General features: G+C 40.4%; 1 protein-coding gene across 2 annotated transcripts in view; it reads left to right on the forward strand.

The window, feature by feature from the left end:
• The window catches only part of ZNF407 (zinc finger protein 407), a 420,562-nt gene that overhangs the window by 655 nt on the left and 396,485 nt on the right, over positions 1 to 23,422 (forward strand). The window lies entirely within an intron of this gene.

The raw sequence follows: 23,422 nt of genomic DNA on the forward strand, positions 1-23,422 counted from the left end.
TGCCGCACACCACTGTTTGCAGCAGCGGGTACCCCTCTTCCCAGCTAGCGGGCACGTACTGTGTGTGCTTGTCCGCTTTCTGGGGACCAGTCTGGTGGAGGCGGGTGGCAGGAGCGGCTGACCCCTGTCGGCTGCGTCGAGGTGGGAATAGCTTGTTTATTTTCAAGGGGGAATTCTGGAGTGGGATATCTTGGCAGGGTTGGCATCCAGGGACACACGAGTAGGATTTATTTTATAGGTAACCATAATCCTAATGGTGACTGAGGTATAACGTTACAGCTCGTGCCCGTGGAACTAATTACGGTGTGCACCTGTTCTGCGGCGAGGTGTTAGTCCAGCTGGAACACCGTGCAGGGAAGGACGCTGATTATCTATTGACTAGAACATCATTAGGAGAGCTCATTTGATATATACGCTGTATACTTTATTTAGCACAGCAGTTTGTAGAGCAGGAATTAACCCCTTTCCACCAACTGAGACCCAGATTAAATAACTTGACGAAAGTTAACGTCCGGATTCAAATCTCAAATGTTTGTTATTCATTCTTCTTCAAGTTTGCTACATGTGAAATTACTAACTCCTAGTGTCACGTCTGGAAAACACTAAGGCGGGGACTTCCCTGGTGGTCCAGTGGGTAAGACTTTGTGCTCCCAACGCAGGGGACCCCGGGTTCGATCCCTGGTCCGGGAACTAGATACCGCATGCATGCCGCAACTAAGAAGCTGGCAAGCTGCAACTAAGAAGCGGGCATGCTGCAACGAATGATCCTTAGTGCTGCAACGAAGAAACAAACAAAACCCGCTAAGGCAAGGCTCTGTAGTAGCTAATGTCTTCTTACACGATGCGTAAGACAGTTGTGGTGATTGCTGATAGCGCAGTTGCTATTGGTGCCTTTTTTTAAAAAAAACCTGTTATCTTGGAATAATTTCAGATTTACACGAAAGCTGCAAGATAGGACAGAGTTCCACTGGTGTTTAACAAAGCAAAGTGGCTCCACTTAATAATCACTGGTTCCTGCTTCATGCCAGACACCATTTTAGTGCAGGAGAGAGTAACATATTGCCCTAGAAGATTTCAAGGCCCGTTGGAGGAGACAGATACGTAAACAAATGTAATGCCTTTTGCCAAGTGCTGAAACGGAGATACGGGAGCACAGAGGAAATGATCACTGCTGGGGCAGGAGTGGTGAGAGCTTTCAGGATATATTTGAGTGGAGATCTTAAGGGTTAATGGCTATTCACTTGATTGATGGGACATTTTCCCCAACATTCATTCTAATTAGGTTTGTTTTATTAGAGGAGAACTCTCTTCTATAAAACAGACTCTTCTATTTGATTCACCTCCCTCTCTCACAGCCCCTCTAAGAAGAGATTTGTTTCACAGGTAATACAGGTTGCGAGAAGCATCCCAGTTTATAAATCCATGAACAGGAGGATAAATGAAAGCTGTGTAGTAATGGAAATATCTAGATCTATACATTTTTAAATTCTTTGATTTTCTTGCTTGTAAATACTTCCTGTGGTTCGATCACAGTCATTATGAGAGGTCATGGAGCACAGTTCTGCACTGTAACTTGGCGTGTTAGATCCCCACACCAGAGGGGACATTTGAGTGTCTTAGCTCTTGCTGCTATAACAAAATACCATAGCCTGGGTAGCTGAAACAACAAACATTTATCACAGTTCTGGAGGTTGAGAAGTCCAAGATCAAGGTGCCGATTCCTGCTGAGGGAATCTTCCTGGCTTGCGGATAGCCACCTTCTTGCTCTGTTGTCACGTGGCAGAGAGCGAGAGAACTCTGGTCTCTCTTCCTCTTGTAAGGACACTGATCCCATCTTGGGGGCCTCACCCTCATGACCTCAGGTAAACCTACCTTCCAGAGGCCCTGTCTCTAAATACTGTCACACTGGGGAGTAGGGCTTCACCGTACGAATTTGGGATGGGGGCTGGGGGCGGGAATTATAATTCAGTCTGTAGCGTAGGTTTCTTGGAAGTTTTGTTATTATGTGGAACTCCTCCAAAATAGACTTGATACAGAACTAAATAGGAAACTGTAAAATTAGAGTTTATATGGCTTTCACTAAAGCAAAGTTAACGCAGTTTTATTTAAAATAATAAGAAATATGATTCAGAGACCAGTTGATGAAAGGGAGAAATTTTAATTGTTTCATTTTGATGAAAGAGAAATCCCTGTGGTTCTCTTTTCACTTTTAGGCCTCATAGAGTTGTCCCATTTTAGAGGGCATAAGGACTGTGGCAGTGATCTATTTTCATTCTCTCATTGTCTGATGAGAGGGCTGAGCCCCCCAGAAGCTAAGTGACAAACATGTCTCAGAAATTAGTGGCAGAACAAGGATTAGAATCAGGCCCCCTGATTTATAGGCTAGGCTTTCTGCTCTTTGAAGCATCAATAGTTCTCAAATTTAAGGTGCATCAGAGCCACCTGGGGGGCTTGTGAAAACACAGGTGCTGGGCATCACCCAGGGGCTCTGATTCAGCAGGCCTGCGCTGGGACTGGGAATTTGCACTCCTGACAGGTGCCTGGGTGATGTTGAAGCTGCTGGCTCTGAGGCCACACTTTGGGAACCCTGGCCTCACGTGATGTTGCCTTTGATCTCTCATAAGAGGAGAGTAAGTAAACCTCTGCAGGTTTTACCCGCCTAACCTTTTCCCTGGTACTCAGAGAATCAAGTTTTTAAATTTTGTATCACAAGCAGTAATGCATAAACAACATATGATTAGATGAAAAATAAAAAAGGACTGGAAATGGAGTACTTCTCAGCGTCATTTTGGCATATTCAAGGGTAATTTTTGGAGACAATTCTAGTGGTCAGAGCCACTTACTATTGAAGGGGCTACACATGAGCTGTGAGAGCCCCCAGTCTTACCAACATTCACACTGAAAAGCGTGTCCAGGTTGATTGCTAGGTTGTATGGGAGTAAAAAGTTACTTCCATCTTTGTTTTTCTATGCTTTTCTGTGTTGTTTTGTGTACTAAAATGTTCTTTTCTTATATATCAAAATCTTATCGGGCCCAAGCACAGATTATATGCCTGTAATAGATATTGAAGAAATGTAAGTTGAATTAAAAAAGAGTAAGGGGGAAAGTAAGGTAGGTCATTTACCTGGAAAGTTACTCTGCTCTCTAGATGATCGCAGTCTTGGGCATTTATTGAATAATTGTCATTTATTCCAGTTTACACCTTAGTTGCAATTATTGGAATTTTTTTTAAGCATAGTTATTGGAGGAGGTAGCTAGCATATTTTAATGTTAGAGTTAATGAGCGATCCCCATACCTTTTTATCTTGCATCTTAAATGATTTTTAAAAACTTTTTACTTTGAAATAATTTTGGAATTACAAAAAAATTTCAAAAACAGTCCAGATAGTTCTATATATCTTCTAACCAGATCTCTTTGTTAACACATTATGTAACTGTAGTGCAGTTACCAAAACCGGGCAGTTGATACAATTAATCTAAAGACTTGATTTGAGTTTCACCACTGCTGTGCTTTTTCTGGTTCAGCATCCAATCCAGTATCCCACATTGCATTTAGTTATCATGCCTCTGTAGTCTCTTCCAATCTGTGACGGTTCCTTTTAGGTTTATATTCCATGACCTTGACACTTCTGAGGATTACTGGTCAGTTATTTTGTAGAATGTTAGTGGGTTTGAATTTGTGTCATGTTCTTTCAGGATTAAATTGAGGGTTAGGCATTTTTGGCAAGAATACCACAGCGGTGAAGTTTGCCCTCAGTGCATCGCATTGGAATGCACATGATGTAGATATATTTTATCAGTGGTGAATGTTAACTTTGACCTCTTGGTTGAGGTGATGTCTGACATATTTCTGTGCTCTAAGATTAAACATTTTCTCTTTGTAATTAATGACCCTCCTAATTTGCCTGATTTTGGTGCAAAAGTTTAAAATAAGTGAACATCTAATGTCAGAATCCTTTGAACCTGACCCTAACTGTGGAATACTTCTTATTTTGGGAGGCTTCAGTACTATTTGTTAGACTCAAACATAGCTGGAAAGGGTAGAGGTTTCACTGCTGGAAGAACAATTATTTGCTCAAGAACTTGTACTTGATCTCGGGCAGTATTCGTCTTGAATTGGCAACAGTGGAAGCTGTTTGTCTGAATTGTTTTGCTTTGGTTCTGTGACCTGTCTCACATGTGTCTTCCAGTGCACGACTTTCCATAATTGTGCTGCATTTCTTAAGAATTCTCCCTGGAGCATTTAGAAGATGGATGCACTTCAGTTCATCACCAGGCAGTTGCTCCTGGTATCCCACTGCTTACCCACTTGCTAGCCCATGGGGCTGGGGCACGTGTTTTCCTTGCTAATGGAATTGCTGGCTATATTACACATAAATTATCTCTATTTCCGAAATGCGTGTGCCTTTAATATCCCAGCCTGAGTCAGTTGGCAGATACAAACCTGGTTTGTCTCCTCCCAGTGCCTGTAAGCTCCTTGGAGGCAGGGGACAGATCCCTCTTTCTGTTTACTCAGTAACTTGCTTGGTACCTAGCACATAGAGGCACTCAATAAATATTTATGACTAAATAAATGTTGTTTGTGCATCTTGTTAAGTGTTTTTATAAGCTACCGGAATACCGTGATCATTTCCCCCTGTCAGTACAGCTCTGTAATCTGCACAGTATTGCAGTCTATGGATGTGCCACGGCGGCTTCATCTTTAAGCGGTACCTCATTGCTGGATACTAGTTTGTTCCCAGTTTTTTCTAATGTAAAGAGTTCCTTGGTGCATATCCTTAAACACATATTTTGTCTGGTTATTTCTTTAAGGTAAATTCTGTAAAGAGTCACTGATAGCTCAAAGAAAATACACATTTTAAGGTTTCTGATATATAATTTGTAAAATTACCCTCTTGAAAGGTTGTATAGATTTATATCCTAACCAGTACTATTGAGAATGCACATTTTCCCACACTTTCCCCAATGCTTTTTTTAAGAATAATCCAACATTTTTTTGGTATTTTTAAAGATGCTTCTTGGAGTGTGGTGAATGGAGATCATATTCTGACTAATATGCTAAAACTTTCCAAGTTTTCATGTTGAAAATTTCCAGTTTTTTGTTTTCCTCAATGAGAGAGCAGAATAAACCTCAACAAAATAGTGATTAACATCTAACCAATATTTCACTTGGGGCACTTATTGTGTATAGTTATTGTTGGCTGTATCTGTGGCTCTTACCAAACAGGAAACTTCTTAGCAGTGGGATACATTTCTAATTCACATTATTCACCAAAATCGGCTACAGGTCAATTAAAGGCTTATATATAGAAGGCAAAACTATGAAACTTTTAGAAGACAGTGTAGGGCAATAGTTGTGTTACTCTGTTAGAGGGAAAAGGTTCTTAAATTATAGAAGGTGCAAACCATAAAAGAAAGGATTGATGTGTTTGACAACCTTGATATTGACAACTTTTGTTTATTAAAAGAAACCATCAAGAAAGTGAACAGACAAGTCACAAGTGAGAATAGATCTTTTAGTACATATTACTGATAAAAGTTTAGTGTCCGGAAAGGTGAACAACTGCAAATCTATAAGAACAATAGACAAATGGGCAAAGGACCTGAATAGGCATTTCACAGAAGAGGACACGTGAATGCAGAGATGCTAACTTCATCAGTAATTAGAGAACTGCAGATTTGACCAGCATGGTATATAGTTTCATACACGCTAATTTGGCAACAGTGTAAAAATCTGACAATATCTGCTTTTCAGGAGGGTAGGAAGAGTGTAAGAGGGAGTGTAAATTGGTACAATAACTTTGGAATTAACTAGTAAAGAGACGTGTACCCTTTGACCCAGTAATTCCACTCCTATGTCTTTACCCTAGAGTGTTGCTTCTGTGTTGTGTTCCCATCATCTCCTGGGAAGTTGTTAGAAACGCACATTTTGGGGACCCACCCTAGACCTACTGAATCAGAAACTTTGGGGATGGGCCAGCTTTCTGTTCTAGCAAGCTCTCCAGGTGATTTGATGCATGCTAAAATGGGCAAACCACTGCCCCAGAAAAACTCGGGTCCGTGAATGACTGGAGACATGTACAGGAATGCTCACTCTTGCACTGTTTGTAAAAGATAAACCTTGGAAGCCACGCCCATCACAGGAGAATGAATAAATTGTACTATATTCCTGTAATGAAGTACTGTGCCGTTGTGAAACCCAATGGACTTCAGTCACATGCATCACCAAGGATTAGTATCAGGAACATTAACTTGAGGGAAAAAAAGCTACTTGCAGAAGAATGCATCTAGTATTTTTCCCTTTTTCTTTTTTAAGTTTAGAAACATGCAAAACAGAATTGCATATTATTAGGAATACAGGTATGGCAAAGTAGTAAAGAAAGTAGGTAAATTATAAACAAAATACAAGTTAATGGGTAGCTCTGTAACAAGAGGGAAGGTGATAGGCACACCAAGAGGGACTTCAAAGACAAGAATTTAATTTTCTTAAACTGTGATCTGTACTCAGATTTTTGTTGTATTATGCTTAATATCTTTGTACACATTAAAATTATTTTTATATCTACCAAATATTTTAAAAACAAACTTTCCTTTTTGCAGTGTCTGTCTACACAGGGACTATTCAGTTTGTATGAAAAAAATAATGATGGGGGTGATGGTGGTCAAGATACATTCTTGTTGGACTGTGATGTAACAGTACTGTCCGGAGTAGAGAGATCAGGGAGAAGACTGGTTTCGAGGGTACGGAGTGTCAACACTTGCTGAGCGCTCACTGTGCAGGCACACTGTGTGCTGAGTTTACACTCATTATCTGAGGATTGAGCCACCCAGTGAACCTGGGGGGGGCGCGTGTCAGATCACTATTGCCCCATGTCACAGAGGCGGGGAGGTCCTGTGGGCACAGAGGGGGAAGAGGTGGAGGAAGTCTCTGACTCTGTCAGAGAAGGTCGGAGGAAGGCAGTCGTAGACAAAGCAGAGTTGTGTCCCAGAGTGTTGTGTGTTACAGAAAGAAAGGCCAAGTCAAAGTAGGAATGAGAGTAGAGAGCAGGACTGGTGAAGGATGTATTCACCCCCATTTTCCGAGTTACTTGATTTTGCTAGGTTTGTTTTTACACCAGTGTACGTGACTTTATTATTCTAGTAAATGGCAAGTCTAGAAAGCAGAAAAAGTAATTGTATTTTGTTGTTAGTTCTAAGGATTGCATCTTCCAGTTTATTAGGAAGTGGTAGTATCATGCCATAGGATTTAGGAAATCATACTTCTTTGCTTAGGTTGCTAAAAAGGGCAACCTTTTGTATCCCATATTATGAGGACTATTTTTAAATAAACATTACTTATGCCGTAAACCTTTTTAAGCCATCGTGGTGTGACAGTTGCTCCTTGAAATGAGCAAGTATAGGAAAAATAAAAAGATGGTTATAGAAGCCCTAAGTCAAGTTACACATCCTATGGAACCAAATAGTTGTACTATTTTTGTTTGATATTCGTAGTGCAAATTTGTCTAAAGCAGAACTGTCAAGCATTTGTAATTACGTAATGTCATACTTTCTAACAGAGCCAGCCCCTCACTAAGAAGTTGACAGCCCGTGAGAGTCCTTCCATAGCAGGATGTCTGCATTTCAGACACATATAGTGCTTGTCGCAGATCCCTGATGGGCAAATGTAGAAAGTAGGCTTCTTCAAATGGGTTTTAGCTACTTCAGCTCTTCTAGTTTCGGCTGTATTTTGCTAAAGCTAGATAATCTCAGTCTTAGTGTTTTTCAGTGTGTTTGATGTTCATACTTTTGTTTTCTCTTATATGCTTTACTTTTTACTTTTTATTAAAAAACAAAATAGTTTTAAATAAAAAGTAAGGTAATAAGAAGCCTCCTTGGGAAAAGACATTGCTTAACACAGTTGGAGTAGTACCAGGTTACATCATCCAATGTAACCAAAGCCTAGCTTGCTTGTCAGTTACTAAATATAATGGAAACTTTGTGTTTTAAACCTAGAACAAGCAACAAACCACTTCTTTCCAAGGGTACAATTCATTTGTGAATTACTGTGAATTAAGGATCAAAATTTGATATATAATTATTGGATCAGTTATTAAAGAATGGGGAATCACAGTTATACGAGTGCATAAAATTATAAAACTGTTAGAATTTAAACTAAGGTGTAATGTACGTTTAAAAATAGCCTAGAAAATTTAGATCATTCAGAGTGGTAGTAGAAATTATAGTCTTTCAGAAAATGAGATCAAATGACTTTCATTAAGACTCTTCAGGGTCCATAATCTGGTTTCCTGTAGGGGTAGTGTTTAAAACCCTAGGGTTTCAGGGTGGTAGATTGAGACAGTGTTTGCTGAAAGTCACATTCAGAATACTGTCATGTGGCCAGTTGTTATGTAGGCAAATGAGTTCGGAATCTGGTGTGATGGCCCTGTTTAGTGCAGTACATTTTTCTCCTTCCTGATTCACCTTTCTTCCTCCCCCTTTTTTCCCTCTCCTCCTCTGCACCTCATCTCTGTCTGGTAGGTGTATGTTAAGTATATATTGTTTTTTTTTGAGGTTAGGAGGGACTTTTATCCAGTGCATCCCAAATCTGGCTCATCGGAATCAAACAGGGAGCTCTTTAGAACTACAGGCTTTGGTCCCCACCTCAGACTTTCTTAATCGGAATCTGTCCACGTGTAGGTCCAAGGGATTCATGTTTTGATGATTAGCTAAATTTGTCAAATGACTGACATTGGGTATAATTCCCTTGTTTTACAAATGTGGAAGTAGTAGCTCTTAGTAGGCTCTTCCAGGGGCAGTTGCATTTCTCAAAACAGGTCTTGGTAAGTCTTATAAAGATTAAAAGCCTTCATTAATGGTAGAATGACAAGTAGTGTGATAATTTTTGGATTGGTGTGTGGCAGAGCTGGCTAGCTGTCCACCTAAATCAGTTCTTCCCTTCCGCAAGGGACGATTGCACAACTCTAGGTGACATTTTTCAGATTTCTATTCAGTGAAGCAGGAATTAGTGGAAGTGGTAGGTGCCACTTTTGAGCCAAGGCTTTTAAAGAAGCAGATGCCCTGCCTCTTTCACGCTTGCTTTCGTCTTCTGTTAGCTGGATGCAGAGAATGAGGAAGCTCTGAGTCAGCATCAAGTTGGAAAGAGCCAGGATTCCTGAATCAGCTGGGAGCCGACTGCTTGCAGACCTGGAACACCTGCCTTGGGAGTTTACAGGAGCGAGATAGGAACTTGTGTTTGAGCCATTTTCAGGTCCACTTATTATAGCAGTTATGGAATTAGGGCATTAACTTCTTGTTAGGGTGATTCTAGCCACTGTACCCACATCTGAAGGAAAGGCAGTTTATGAATATGTAGAAAATTAGTATTCTGCAGTCTTTCTTCTCCACATATATAATTCTCTTATCTATTCCTCAGACTGCAGAAGCGTAATGTTACAGAGTTAGAACATTTTGTTAGGCCGCAGTGTTTTCTTAAAGGTATAATCTGAGGTAGCCAGTACTCGTGTGAAAATTAATAAGTGAAGACTTCTGATGCCAGCTATGAAGGGTTGCCTGCCATGGGGAAGGGAGGGATTTTCAGAACACTCTTATTTACAGATGAATTTAGAGTTGAGAATTCTTATCTATTTTTATTGACTTCTTAGAATTTATACAAAAAATTAGTAAATAAATAAGGTATGAATGTAGAGTTTTCCACACTTTAGTCATTTATTTACTCCTTCATTGTTTTTGCTATATTTTACTCCACAGTATTTTACCTCACTTTTTATTTTTTAAATTTAGCCTTGTCATAAGAAGTAATGTATGTGGAGTCATGGGTTGGTATGTTATTTTTTTCCCCTAATATTCATGCTAATAAGACACACTTATTTAAAAGTCCTTACTTGTGGCACATAACTTTATTTTAAATGCCAGTAGTGTATTTCTGTCATACTTGGGAAATACTGTTCACATGATGAATACTATTTTAGTGTCTTCAGTGCTTAATCCATAACATTCTTATTGATTGATTGATTGATTGCCATGCTGAGTGGCTTGTGGGATCTCAGTCCCCAACCAGGGATTGAACCCGGGCCAGGGCAGTGAAACTGCCAAATCCTAACTGCTGGCCCACCAGGGAGCTCCCCATAACATTCTAGTAGAAGTAACTGCAGTCACCTGGAAACTAGCAGACCAGCTATGTCTAGTGGGACTCTGGGTACAGCGTTTTCCTATTCACACTATAGACTGTTATCAGTACTCTCTTTGCTACTGGAAATAGTCATTAGCATCCTTAAATCTAATCACATTAGAGAGCCATTTCCAGAAACCTCAGTTCCAATTCAAGGGAAAATCCTATTCCTCTAGAACCACTCTCAGTATCAAAATCTGTATCAGTCAGGATTCCCTAGAGAATCAATAGGATGTAAACAAATATATATGAGGAGATTTTTTTATAGGAGTTGGCTAATGCGGATATGGAGGCCTAGAAGTCCCACTTCTTATTTCTGCAGGCTCGAGAAACAGGAAAGCTGGTGATATAAGTCAGTCTGAGTTTGATGGCTCAAAAACCGGGAATGCTGATGTCTGAGGGCAGGAGAAAGTGGACGTCCCAACTCAAGGAAAACAGCAAATTGGACCTTCCTCCACCTCTCCACCGTCTTGCTCTATTCAGGCCCTCAACAAATTGGGTGTTGCCAGCCCACACTGGTGAGGGCGGACATTTTTTATTCAGTCTACCATTCAAACGCTTATCCCTTCCAGAAACACCCTCGCAGATGGACGCGGAAATAAATAATATTTTACTGGCTGTCTGTGCATGCCTTAGCCTCACACATACAGTTAACCATCACAGTACTTTTGGTCAGCTGACCTAGCATGCCTTTAGTGGCATGTTTTCCTGCCACCATAGGATCCAGTCTGAGAACACATAGCACGTTTAGTTGTCACATCTCCTTAGCCTCCTTTAATCTGGAACATTTCCATAGTCTGTCTTTGTCTTTTATGACATTGACATTTGTGAAGAATGCAGTCCTCCCACATTTTTTTTGTCTTCAAATAAAACATTCCTCACTCTGTGTTGTGTGCTGTTTCCTCTTAATTAGCTGCAGGTTCGGCATTCTCAGCTGCAGCGATGCACAGGTGTCCTGTCCTCCTCAGGGTGTTATATCTGCAAGCATCCCATGTCCGCCTTCATTGAGGATGTTAATTTGATCACCCCTGGCAAGGCGTAGCTGAGTTATCCACCGTATAATTACTGAATTTTTTTTCTTCCCTTGCAGCAAATAAGCAGTTTGTAGGGAGATGGTTTAATGCCATTCAGACATTTTGCACATCAAAATTGCTCCCCTAGAACTGGCATCCATTGATAGTTCTTGCCCGATACAGTCTCTGTCAGTACGATTTTCTATCCCCTCACTCCCTCCACATTTACCCGTTGGCCCTCAGCATTCTGCTGTAACCTTTGCCCTGTCAGCCCGTCCATTTGTGTGTCTAATCAGTCTCTCTGTCTGTCTCCCTCTCTCCCATACGTGAGTATGGACTTCTTCATACCTGCTTTTAATGGTTTACTGGCACTAACGACTGTGGCGCTCATGTTGTCCCAGATTTAGTCAGTAGGCACCTCTTCAAGCTGACTGCTGTGTCTTTGTCCCAACGTTTTCTAAAAGCATTTCTCCCCACTTCGTGACATGATGAGATTCTTCAGGCTCGTGGTGTACTGACCCTGCCCCCGGCCTAGAATCTGCCATTCCTTGAGGAACCGGGTTCTGTTTAGTGAGGAGGTATCGGAGGCCGAGATGGGGGTGCCAGCTGTGCTTGTTATTGGTCCCCCTCCTCCTCTCTTGAGCTTAGTGGGCGGTCCGATGACCCTAGGGATATTTCTTGGTGTCCCTCGGTGTTTGACCAAAATTAGACCCCAAACATCTCTGACTTTTACAAGTCACCCCTTAAATTTACTTTTATTTGTAAGATTTTGATGCTCAGTTTAGTCTTAGAACCATAATCATAAATGTATTTCTACCTGAGGGCTTGCTCTTCCCGTCTTGAGAGGAGTTATCATTTTCCGTTACTTACCATGTGTAGAGACTTTTTTTAAGCTTCCCCCTTAATTTCCTCCCCCCCCCAAAGTAATATATCTAGGAAAGAGTATAGGAAAAAGCCAGGAAGAAGAAGAAAAAATTAACTATAATTTCATCACCCAGAGGAAAATAAAAACTATTAACCTTATTAGATAATTGGACTTGGTTAGAACTATATCCATTTTTAAAATTTAATACTGAAGTTTTCTCTTTTCTAAATATACTTTCTTAACACTCATATCTTTGATACCTAATAATTTATATTCCAAAAATCTTGAGGCTTGATAGTTTTATATCATGTGTTAGCTTATCGACATTTGGAGTTAGTGTTTTCCAGATTTCTTCCAAAATTAGTAGTTTTAGTCTATTTTCCTTGCCGTTCTTTGATTAGCCATGGTATTAATCCATCTCTTCAGTGGACCTGAGGAATCTGTTAAAGCAAGAACAGTATGGAACGTGTCTTTAGCTGTTTTTTTTTTGTTATTTTCCCTCCATTTTTACGTTTTGGAAATAGCCTTTTTCTCCGTAGTATTCCTGCTGGAATGAAAAACAGATCCATTCTTTTTTCTACTGGTTGAGTGTTCAACTTTTTTTTTTATTGTCAGTGAGGGATTTTCTCATGGAATTTAGAAATCTTAGTCGCCTCTCACTTCGCAGATGAGGAAACTGAGGCTCAGAAAAGTTAACTGTTTGCCATGTGTCCTGCAGTGTATTGTTGGAATAATTAGGCCTCCTTACTTGTACATTAATGTTCCTTTTCACTAGTGCTTAACATGTTCAGTGTAAATGCATTGTGTTTCTTTAATTTTTTTCTCCTCGTTCTCTTCCCTTCCTCAGCATTCGTATGCTTTGTGCTTCATTTTCTTGCCTTTTGAAAAAGATGAAAGGAAAATTTAAGGAAAGTATACTAACTTTTATTATGGGATGCTTTTTTTTATGGCTGCATTATAAATTCTTGAAAATAAAGGGTCTAATGGAAACACTTAATGAGAAAGCAGGGGCTCTATCACATGTACCTCTCCCCCACCCCACCTTTTAGTGAATAGACTGTTTAAACTAAATTAAGTAAAGGATATAAATTCTGTTGTTTCAGTTTTAATATTTCATGACTGATTTTATAGATGAAATTATGTTTTACAATAAATAGGAAGAAGAATTTATACAGCCTGTTCTATTTGATGTGAAACAGCAAATCCCATTTCTCTTTAGCTGTAAAGAAAATTCATTATAATGTCTTTAGTTGTAAGAGATGGTTTCATTGTGATTAGCTATACTGATAATAAAACAAGCTTTTCATATGGCATAAGATACAAACGATCCTGTGTCTGCTTTCAATGGCATTGAATTTTTTCATTTTCTACTTTACTCATAGAATCTTCATTCCTTTTATTATTTTATTCCAATAAGAATTTCCTTTCTTAAAAAAATCAAAACAATTAGAAATACTAGCAAAACATTGATATTAAAAATACTTTTTGAAAGGAGATATATTAAATACCACAAAAGGTACATTTGTCAGAGATGGTTGATATAAGATAGTCATAAAATTAACTTTATTACGGGATCAATTAACGTATTTGGAAAATAGTACTTGAAGTGTAGGAAGATTTAAAAAAAAGAAATAGCCAGGTAAGAAGGCTGAGCTAACTTTACAGTTTATTTTTGTCCTGTGATTTGTTGTTTTTTATTAGTATTAATACATCTTCACAAGTAGTGTTGGAAAGGTGGCAATCTTTGATGAAGGGATGATGACCTACTTATTCTGTTATGGTTACCATGGTTTGATCCCTTTTAGTATGACTTTTTCGTGATTGTTTGAGCTCTCACTTAGGCACTAAAGAAATATTCTAATTTTTAACTTGCACACAGGATCAAATTGGATATTTGAAATAGACCGTGGGTACCCCTGGAATAGAAACAATATTCTATTCTGACTTGAGTGAGAATTTTTTTCTCCATCTGATAGTTTTACTTTACTCTGACCATTTGGGCTTAGGAGCACATAGTTCTAGCCTGCTTGTCTTCAGTGCGTCCTTGGACTGGCTGGGGAAGGTTCTTTTTAGGATTAAGCTGGACATGGCATGTGAGATGCTTTGGAGGTGAAGCTTAACCAGGTACAGGTCCTGTGGCCGGAGACCCCTACATCTCCTGAGCTTGGATGCCTCCTGCCAGGGGAAGGTGTGGGAGTTACGCAGTCTGGGGGCCAGGATTGCGGCCTGTTCAGCCCCGATGATGACTTATGGCTGTCCATGGGTTTACTGCATGGGCCACCTCCTCAGGTTTGGGGAATGTTAGGTTGTAGGCTGCTACCAACTCGACTCTAGCAGGGCTTATAAGAAGGAAAAGCCTCCTCCAAAATGAGCAGGTCTTTCAGAAATATTAGGACTTTTCTTTTATTCCATACAAATCTAAATTTAAAATTCCACCTTATCTCTTTAATAACTCTTGATTTTATTACACCACTTTTTCACTGTAAGCTATATCAGATCTGATTTTGGTAGTGGGAGAGGCATCAATGTAAATGTCAGTTTCTTAAGTTCTAAAATCTTGTGGCAGTTTGTTAGGAATTCTGCCCTCGATATGCATTTCGGAGTATACTTCACTTAACATTTATTGACCTCCTCCTGTGTAGCTTAATACTCTTTTGCTAGTACAGAAGATTCCTGTTAAAGGCTGGAGCATATAGGAAAGGAAATTATGTATGAACTACATATAAAGGAGGGGTGAACTTGAGCCGGTCTGTTCCTGGCAGGGTGTAAAGGGAGAGAACAGGCATTATATTAGCAGTCCAGTGCTATGTAACAAATTACGTCAAAACGTGGGGCTTCAAGCCAGTTTCTGCGGCCAGGGATTTGGGAGTGGGCTCACCTGGGTGGCTGTGCGCCAGGTCTCTCGTGGGCCGCCGTCCCTGAAGTGCCTGAAGGCTCTCCTGGGGCTGGAGGAGCTGCTCCCTCGTCGCTGTCGTCAGAGTTCTTCTGGCTCTTGGTAGTGAAGCTTCAGTCCCTCGCCACCTCCTGGAGCCCCCATTGTGGGCTGCAGGGGTGCTGTCCTGCTTCCCCAACAGGGTACCGTCAAGGGAAGGGGAAGGCTCGAAGCATGGTGGGGCACCCTCACTCCCGCTATTTCTGTCCCTTCTAGGCAGGCCATCAGGCCAGCCTACACCAAGGTGAGGGCTAGCCCCACCCTTTACCGGGAGCATCAGAGAATTCTGTGGACTCATTTTGAACCACCACAGGCATTTTCCTGGGTGGGGAGAAGCACAGGTTCACACACATAGCTGAGGAGAGCATTGCAGCCAGTTCTTGGGACAGTGAGGAGGTGGGCTTTAGTGGACCCAGGATTCACGTGCCAGTCCCATTGCAGATGAACCACAACTATGTTACACATCCATTTGTGGTAGATTGCCTCCAGTGTTATCTAGTAAATGGTTTTTAGGGTGTTACATTATACTCTTTTGTCATGGAAGAAATTATTCAACTTGTGAGCATTTTCATAGAAAAGTGTTTTTTTTTTTTTTTTTTTTGGGGTAGGGTCAGATGCTTTGTTTTGTGGTCTCTGTTAGGCATTGATGCTTCTGATGAGAGAGTTTGGTGAGAGGAGGGTTACATAAAGTAAAGTACCCTTTTATTTACCCTTATGTTATGCACTTGGTGTTTGTAAGGACAACTGATGCTTCAGAGTTTCTCATTAGCAGCCTCTCCATAGGGATGTGGTGGTACTGTATTAAGTTAGTGATAGTATAATGGTAAGAGACGTATTTTCAATCAAAAGCCCAGTTCAAATGGTAGATTAAGAAAGACATCTGAGTAGTCCGCTAATTTCCCTTTATTCTTGTCTCAGCTGTCGCCACTGCACATCATAATAGGCTCGTAGGGCGTTTTACCTGCCCTACCTTGACCTCCCAGGCCCAAAGGGAAAGGGTGAAGGCCATCCGGAGTTTCTGAATATGCCTGTGTGTGCACACCTGCCCTGCCACACACGTGCCCCCTGCTGTGATTTTACTCTTGGCCTGGTGCCAACGCGTGCCAACTTCACAGCGTTTGCATCAGGAATTTGCGTCAGTCTAGGACGGATGAGGGTGAGCTGGCCTGGGGTGCAGGTGGGGAGAGCTGGTCTCCTGTGTGGATGGCCTCGTCCTACTCCTGGCGAGCGTGTCCCTGCGTGTGTGAGAGACAGAGCTCAGCCTCGCTTACGTACACTCAGCACGAAAGAGGAACGGGGTGAAGAGAGACACGAAGGCGAGAGGTGGAGTGAAAGGGGAAAATTTCATCCGTGCTGCCCACAGTAAGGTTAGCATATGAAATGGTCGAATAGCTGGTATGTTTCTCTACTAGTTCCTGGAATACTTTCTTAAAAATGCTGAAAAAAACTTCCTGTGAGAAATGGCCACCAGGTGTCATCAGAATGCTGCTATTGATTTGTTTTATTACTGTTCTTTTTTTTATTTTAAAATTTAATTTAATTTATTTTTTTATACAGCAGGTCCTTATTAGTCATCAGCTTTATACACATCAGTGTCTACATGTCAATCACAACTGCCCAGTTCATCCTACCACCACCACCATCCCCTGCCGCTTTCCCCTGTTGGTGTCCATACGTTTGTTCTCTACATTTGTGTCTCAATTTCTGCCCTGCAAACCGGTTCATCTGTACCATTTTTCCAGGTTCTTATTATTGTTCTTTAAAAGTATATGCATGTTTTGATTTCTTTCTTGCACTTTTAAAATTTTCTTTTGTTTTTAAACTGTAGCAGAGACTGTTTCAGTTAGAGCAGAGATTTTCTTTTGGGACATTTTCTTGGTGAGCTGATAGTTTTTTATAGGTAAAGTTGAAGATCACTATATAAAATGTATTTATTGATTTATTTTTAGTTGAGGAGCAGCTACTAGTTGAGAATTTGGATGAGAGTAGAAACTATAAATGGAATTGCATATTTGAAAATCTTTGACACAGTGAGGATGTGTGTTGGATGGTAATTGATGAATTTGTGTAGGAACCGTATGCTTTAAGAAGATTTGGTTTAATAATATATCTCATTGTTTTAGTCTAAAAATCTACTAAGTCTTCTGAATTTTGAAACCTTGCTGTGGGAAGAAATCGGAGACTCACTAGCTTCTCCAATGGGTACAAGTACCAGGACTTTCAGAAAGAACAGGGATTCTGCCTTACTTACTTTGAGTGTTGACAGTGAGTCCCATGCCTGTCCTGTTGTTTCGCTTTGTTCACAGAGAATTAAAGGTGCTTTCTGGTACATGGTAGGCTTTCCATAAATGTTGAGTGAATGAATTAAATCTGCCTCCAGAAAAGAGTCCTTGAACTTTCCCAGTTGGGTAATTTTTGAATTCTGCTATAATAACCTAATAAGCTTTCTGATGAAGGTTTTTCTTTTTAAAAAAAGAAAAAGAAAAAAAATATATAAAAGGTTCCTCATTTCTGTTGAATCCCTTCTAGATCACTTTAAGATACTTACTAAATCACCTTGCACTCCCACTTAACTGATGTCATTCTAGTTCAGGCCTTATAACTTAAACTATTATTATAATGTGCTCTTTCTGCCTCTAGACTTTCTCTACCCATGATATGTCCTGCATACTGAAAAATGAGTCTTCCTGAAGCAGTGCTGTGTTTTGGTGACTCCCCACTGACACTACTGAATAAGTTCCAGTTCTTAATTCGGAGCCTCCTATGATGTGGTGTTGGTCATCTGCCTGGGTTTTAAGTTGCCCTGCAGTAGAAAGCCAGGGCTGTAGCTGTCTGCACTGCTGACAGTCTCACATGCTCATTGCATGTGCTTTGCGGCTTTGCTAATCCCTTTTTTCTGCTTGAAATGTTTAACTGTTCCTACCTGCCCCCTCAACAAAAGAAAAAAACAGTTTTAGTGTCCTGGGGTTTAGCTCAAATGATATTTCTGCTCTTTCAGCCAAATAGTCTACTTGGCAGTATGGTCCCTTGCTCATTTATACTGCTGTAGTTCTTAGTTTATATCACACACGTGACCATATGTGGCCTTGTATTAGAGTTCCTTTCCATACATGTCACATGGCTCCTAATAGAGTATGAGCCTGCTGAGGGCAAAGGATGTGTTTGTATCATTATAGTTCTTTCATTTTCTAGGCAACTCAATATATATATTTGTTGAATGTTTGTTGTTCTTTCTTGGTATAATGAGATGTTGAGTTATTTCATTAATTTCAAAAGTCAATTGGGAAATAACAGATGTAGAAACATTTTCTCCTTTTGTTTTAGAATTTTTGGAGCCATTATATAGGAGATAATGAAGAGCCTCATTATTTTGCTTCTGCATATTAATATAGTCATTCTTTTGTCTCCAAAAATATATGAGTCATGTGCCGTCTATATAGCATTGACTCTGAATAGTTGTACGTGTGTGGGTCTTCCGTGGGTTGGTGTTTGTGTGTTCTGTGCATGTGCACCTGCTAGTGTCCGTAGTGAAGGTGGTGTAGCCGCGGGCCACAGCGGTGTCGGAAGAGGAGGAGATGAAAGGACTCGTTATTGAAAGAAATTCTCACCGTTTTAGATTAAGCGTTAAAAAGTTTTTTAAAATAACTCCTGTTATGGATGTTTTCAAACATATATGTATGCAAACACATAGAAAATTGATAGAATGGCATACTGAATCCCCATGTAACTGTCACTCAGCTTTCAGCACTGTCGGTACCTAGCCTTCGCTAGGCTCCTTTCCTGGACCATTTTAAAGTGTATCTCAGACACTTTTCATTTCATCTATAAATACTTAGATAGGAGACATTCCTTATTTCACAGTGAGATATTTGTTCATTCTAGTACCTGTTGTGTGCTTGGAATTGATGTAGGCTCTTGGGACATGTGAGTGGATAAAATAAACCAGACCCTTACATTCTAGCTTGGGAGACAGAAAGCAAGCTAGACACGTAAATAACCAGAACAAGGAAAAAATTGATTTCATCAAAATTTAAAACTTCTGCTTATCAAAAGACAACATTTATAAAATGGAAAGGGAGAAAATATTTGTAAAACATATATCTGACAAAGGATTTATATCCAGAACACATAGGCTCAATAATAAAACAGACAAGTGATGTAAGAAACGGGCCAAAGGCTAACAAGGACTTTGCAAAGCATGTAGCATCATTCAGCACCATTGCTAGTTACCGGGGAAATGCAGAGTAACTTCACACACACTCACTATAAAGACTAAAATTGAAAAGGCTGACAGTGTCAAATGTTGGTGAGGAAGTGGATCAGTCACAATTCTTGACACTGCTGGTGGCCGTATAAATACAGCCACTTTGAACATCAGTCAGGCAATTTCTCATACAGTTAAGCACACACATCTGCCCTCTAGCCCAGCAAGGCCACCCCTAGGTGTTTACATAAAAGAAATGAAAATCTATGTTCATGAAAGACTTGTGCAAGAATATTTATAGCAGTTTTATCATAACAGCCCAAAAAGGAAGTAGCTCAGTGTCCGTCAACAGGATTGTAAATCTGTGTGGTGGAATAGTGCTCAGCACCGAAGTGGAGCACATTGCTGACCCATGCAACACAGACATTGTGCTGAGCGGGAGAAGCCAGACCCTCCTTCCCGCCAGAAGTGTATATATTGCCTGATGTCATTTGTATGAACTTCTGGAACAGGCAAGACTAATCTATTGTGGAAGAATTCTGAGCGGCGGTTGCCTCCGGGTGCGGGAGTGGGGAGGGGAGTGGGTTACAGGGACTGAGCGTGAAGGGCTTGAGAGAGTTCTGGGGGGAGAAGGCAGTGTCCTCTGTCTTGAGAGGGACAGTCCTGAGGGACCCTCAGCAGCTCTCTGGGCTTCTCTTTCTGCCATCTCTCCTCTCCTTTACTCTGCCCCACAAGCTCTAGCTGCCCTCCTCTCTGCTGGGAGGTCCCTGGGCTCTGTCTGTGGCCTGCGTCCATTCTTCAGGCAGTAAGCTGGCGCTCACCTGGTTTGTTTCTCATCTCTCAGGAGCACTATCTTTTGGTGCCCGATCTTCAGTGTCTTGTGCTGTTGTTTCATAGATTCTGTTTTTTTCTTTTTTATTTGTTTCATGCATGAGAGTAAGTCCAGTCCCTGTGACTCTTGACCAGAAGTCGATGTCCTGGACTGGACAATATATCTGTTGGAAAAAAAAAGTCTCACCCCTTAAAATGCAAGGCAGAGATTTTGTTTTTTCTTTGCTTTAATTCCAGTATCTAGTACAACCAAAAATAACTTGGCATACAGTAGGCCCTAAGTGAAGATTTTGGAACAGACACATGATTCATTCTTTCTTACTTTCTTTCCTCTTTTTACTGTTGCATTACAAATGTTGAATAGCAAACCCAATGCTTTATCTAAAACAGCATTTTCTAAAAGGTCCTTTGGAACTCTGGCCTCTTGATTCTTTATAAACAAAGGGCTCTGTAATGAAATTAGTTTGGGAAAAACTTATGTACTGACAAATTCTGTGATAAAGACACTTGTTTAAACCAGAGTTTTCTACACTTATTTGACCAGGAATATTTTTTCCCCTCAAAACACCTATTGACCTTTTATATAATTTATCTTTTCTGGAACACATTCTGAAGAAATGGTGATCTGATGTTGTACATCTTGTAAGTGTAATAAAACTTATACATTTATCTTTTTCACTCTTTTATAAGAGTGATACAATATGTTACTATATTATATTGTAATAAATACAAGATATTTTTGTATGTAAATTACATATGATAATTTATACATTTTTAAGCAACTTTATTGGGATATTCACATACCATACAATTCACCCATTCATACTATGATTTAATGGATTTAAATATACTCACAGACATGTGCAACCATCACCACAGTAAATTTTAGAATGTCTTCATCACCTTTCAGATATTATCCACCACCGCTACCCCACTGTCTCCCATCTCCTGTCCTGTGCTCCCGCCCAGCCCTAAGGAACCACTATTCTACTTTCTGTCTCTATAGATTTGCCTATTCTGGGTATTTCTTATAAAAGGAATCATATAGTATGTGGTCTTTTGCAACTGGCTTCCTTCACTTAGCGTAATGTTTCCAAAGTTCATCCATATCGTGGTTTGTATTAATACTTCATTCTTTTTGTGGCCGATTAACATTCTGTTGTACCTCATTTTGTTTACCCATTATTCTGTTGCTGAACATTTGGGTTCTTTCTACCTCCTGGCTATTGTGGATAATACAGCTGTAAAAATTTGTGTCCAAGTTTTTGTGTGGACGTATGTTTTTATTTCTGTTGGGCATATACCTAGGAGTGGAATTGCTGGGCCATAGGATACACTGTGTTTAATCTTTTGAGGAGCTGCCAGACTCTTTTCCAAAGTGGCATCATCATTTTACATCTCCACTAGCATTGTATGAGTGTTCTGATTTCTCCACATCCTCACCAACACTTGTTATTACCTGACGTTTTAAAATTTTTCTTTTTAATTTATTATTCATTTTTGGCTGCCCCGGGTTTTAGTTGCGGCATGCAGACTCTTAGCTGTGGCATGCATGTGGGATCTAGTTCCCTGACCAGGGGTCGAACCTGGGCCCCCTGCACTGGGAGTGTGGAGTCTTACCCACTGGACCACCAGGGAAGTCCCTTATCTGACTTTTTGATTCTAGCCATCGTAGTGGGTGTTGCATTATAGTTTTGATTTGCATTTCTCTGATGACTGCTCATGTAGAGTATGTTTTCATGTGCTTTTTGGCCATTTGCATATCTTCTTTGGGGAAATGTATATTCAGCTCCTTTCCTTTAAACATTTTTTTAATTAACTTTTGGCTGCGTTGGGTCTTTGTGGCTGTGTTGGGTCTTCATAGCTGCGCACGGGCTTTCTCTAGTTGCAGCGAACAGGGGCTCCTCTTCTTTGCGGTGCGTGGGCTTCTCACTGTGGTGGCTTCTCTTGTTGCGGAGCACAGGCTCTAGGCACGAGAGCTTCAATAGTTGTGGCTCACGGGCTCTAGAGTGCAGGCTCAGTAGTTGTGGTGCATGGGCTTAGTTACTCTGCGGCATGTGGGATCTTCCCGGACCAGGGCTCGAACCTGTGTCGCCTGCATTGGCAGGCGGATTCTTAACCACTGCACCACCAGGGAAGCCCCTCAGCTCCTTTTAAAATTGGATTTTAAAAAAATCACTGAGTTACAAGATTTCTTTTTTATATATTCTAGATGAAGTCCTGTATCAGATATTGATTTGCAGAACATTTTTCCCATCCTGTGGCTTGTCTTTTCACTTCTTTTTGGTGGTCTTTGAAGATAATGTCATTTGAAGCTTTTAATTTTTTTTTTTTTTTTGCGGTACACGGGCCTCCCACTCTGCTGTGGCCTCTCCCGCCGTGGAGCACAGGCTCCGGATGTGCAGGCCCAGCGGCCGTGGCTCACAGGCCCAGCCACTCCGCGGCATGTGCGATCCTCCCGGACCGGGGCACGAACCCACGTGCCCTGCATCAGCAGGCAGATTCCCAACCACCGCGCCACCAGGGAAGCCCTGAAGCTTTTAATTTTGATAAAGACCAATTTATTAATTTTTTCAATTGTTACTCATGCTTTTGGTGTCATTATCTTATATATAATTTCTAGTCCCTACTTTTAGCAGAGTCAGAACAACAGCCTTCATTTGGTTTGTCATCGTGACAGAAAAACAAAAAAAAATGGTTAAAATAGTTAAAAATAGTTACCATTAGCTTTGAGGCCATAATACTTGATGAGTAATACTTTTAATTAACATCAAATCAAATGGCATTTGGCTGAGAATTCCATTCATGGTGTAAAGTAAATGGAAAATGATATGTTTTAATTGAATTAAATAGCATAATGAAAAATAAAATCAATGTTATTGATTTTAAAGCATTTTATTCAATAAAATTCTTCCTCCCCCCACTAAAATTTACGTTATTAATTCTACTCTATCAGTGACATTTCCCCTTAACCTGTTAACCTTCAGACAACACAAAATGACTGTTAGATGAAGACATTGGTGATTGACACCTGGAACAGGAGTGGCTGTTCATTGGCAACAGTGCTTGAACATGAACGATGATGTATGATGAGCACATGCATGTTGTTAATTAGAATGTACTTAGAAGGATGATAGTCAGACTCTTTGCTCTAGGGGAAGAGGATGAAGCAGTTGTTTCAAAATTATGTTTTCCTTACACTGGGACTTGGGCTTCTGTTGGGAAGCTAAAGAGGGGGAGGGCTGGCTCCCTGACTTGTATCACAGCAGTTTTTGTTTAATCTGTTCTACAGAATGGGAGTTCACGGAAATGTACTTTGAAAAGAGGGCTTCTCTGTTTTTTTTTTTTTAAGTAGTAAATTGAAATGTACCAGTAAAAAGAATTAAAACATGGGAGTTTTTTTGTAAGC

Source organism: Delphinus delphis, chromosome 13 (genome assembly GCF_949987515.2).
Source record: "Delphinus delphis chromosome 13, mDelDel1.2, whole genome shotgun sequence".
NCBI classification, from domain to species: domain Eukaryota; kingdom Metazoa; phylum Chordata; class Mammalia; order Artiodactyla; family Delphinidae; genus Delphinus; species Delphinus delphis.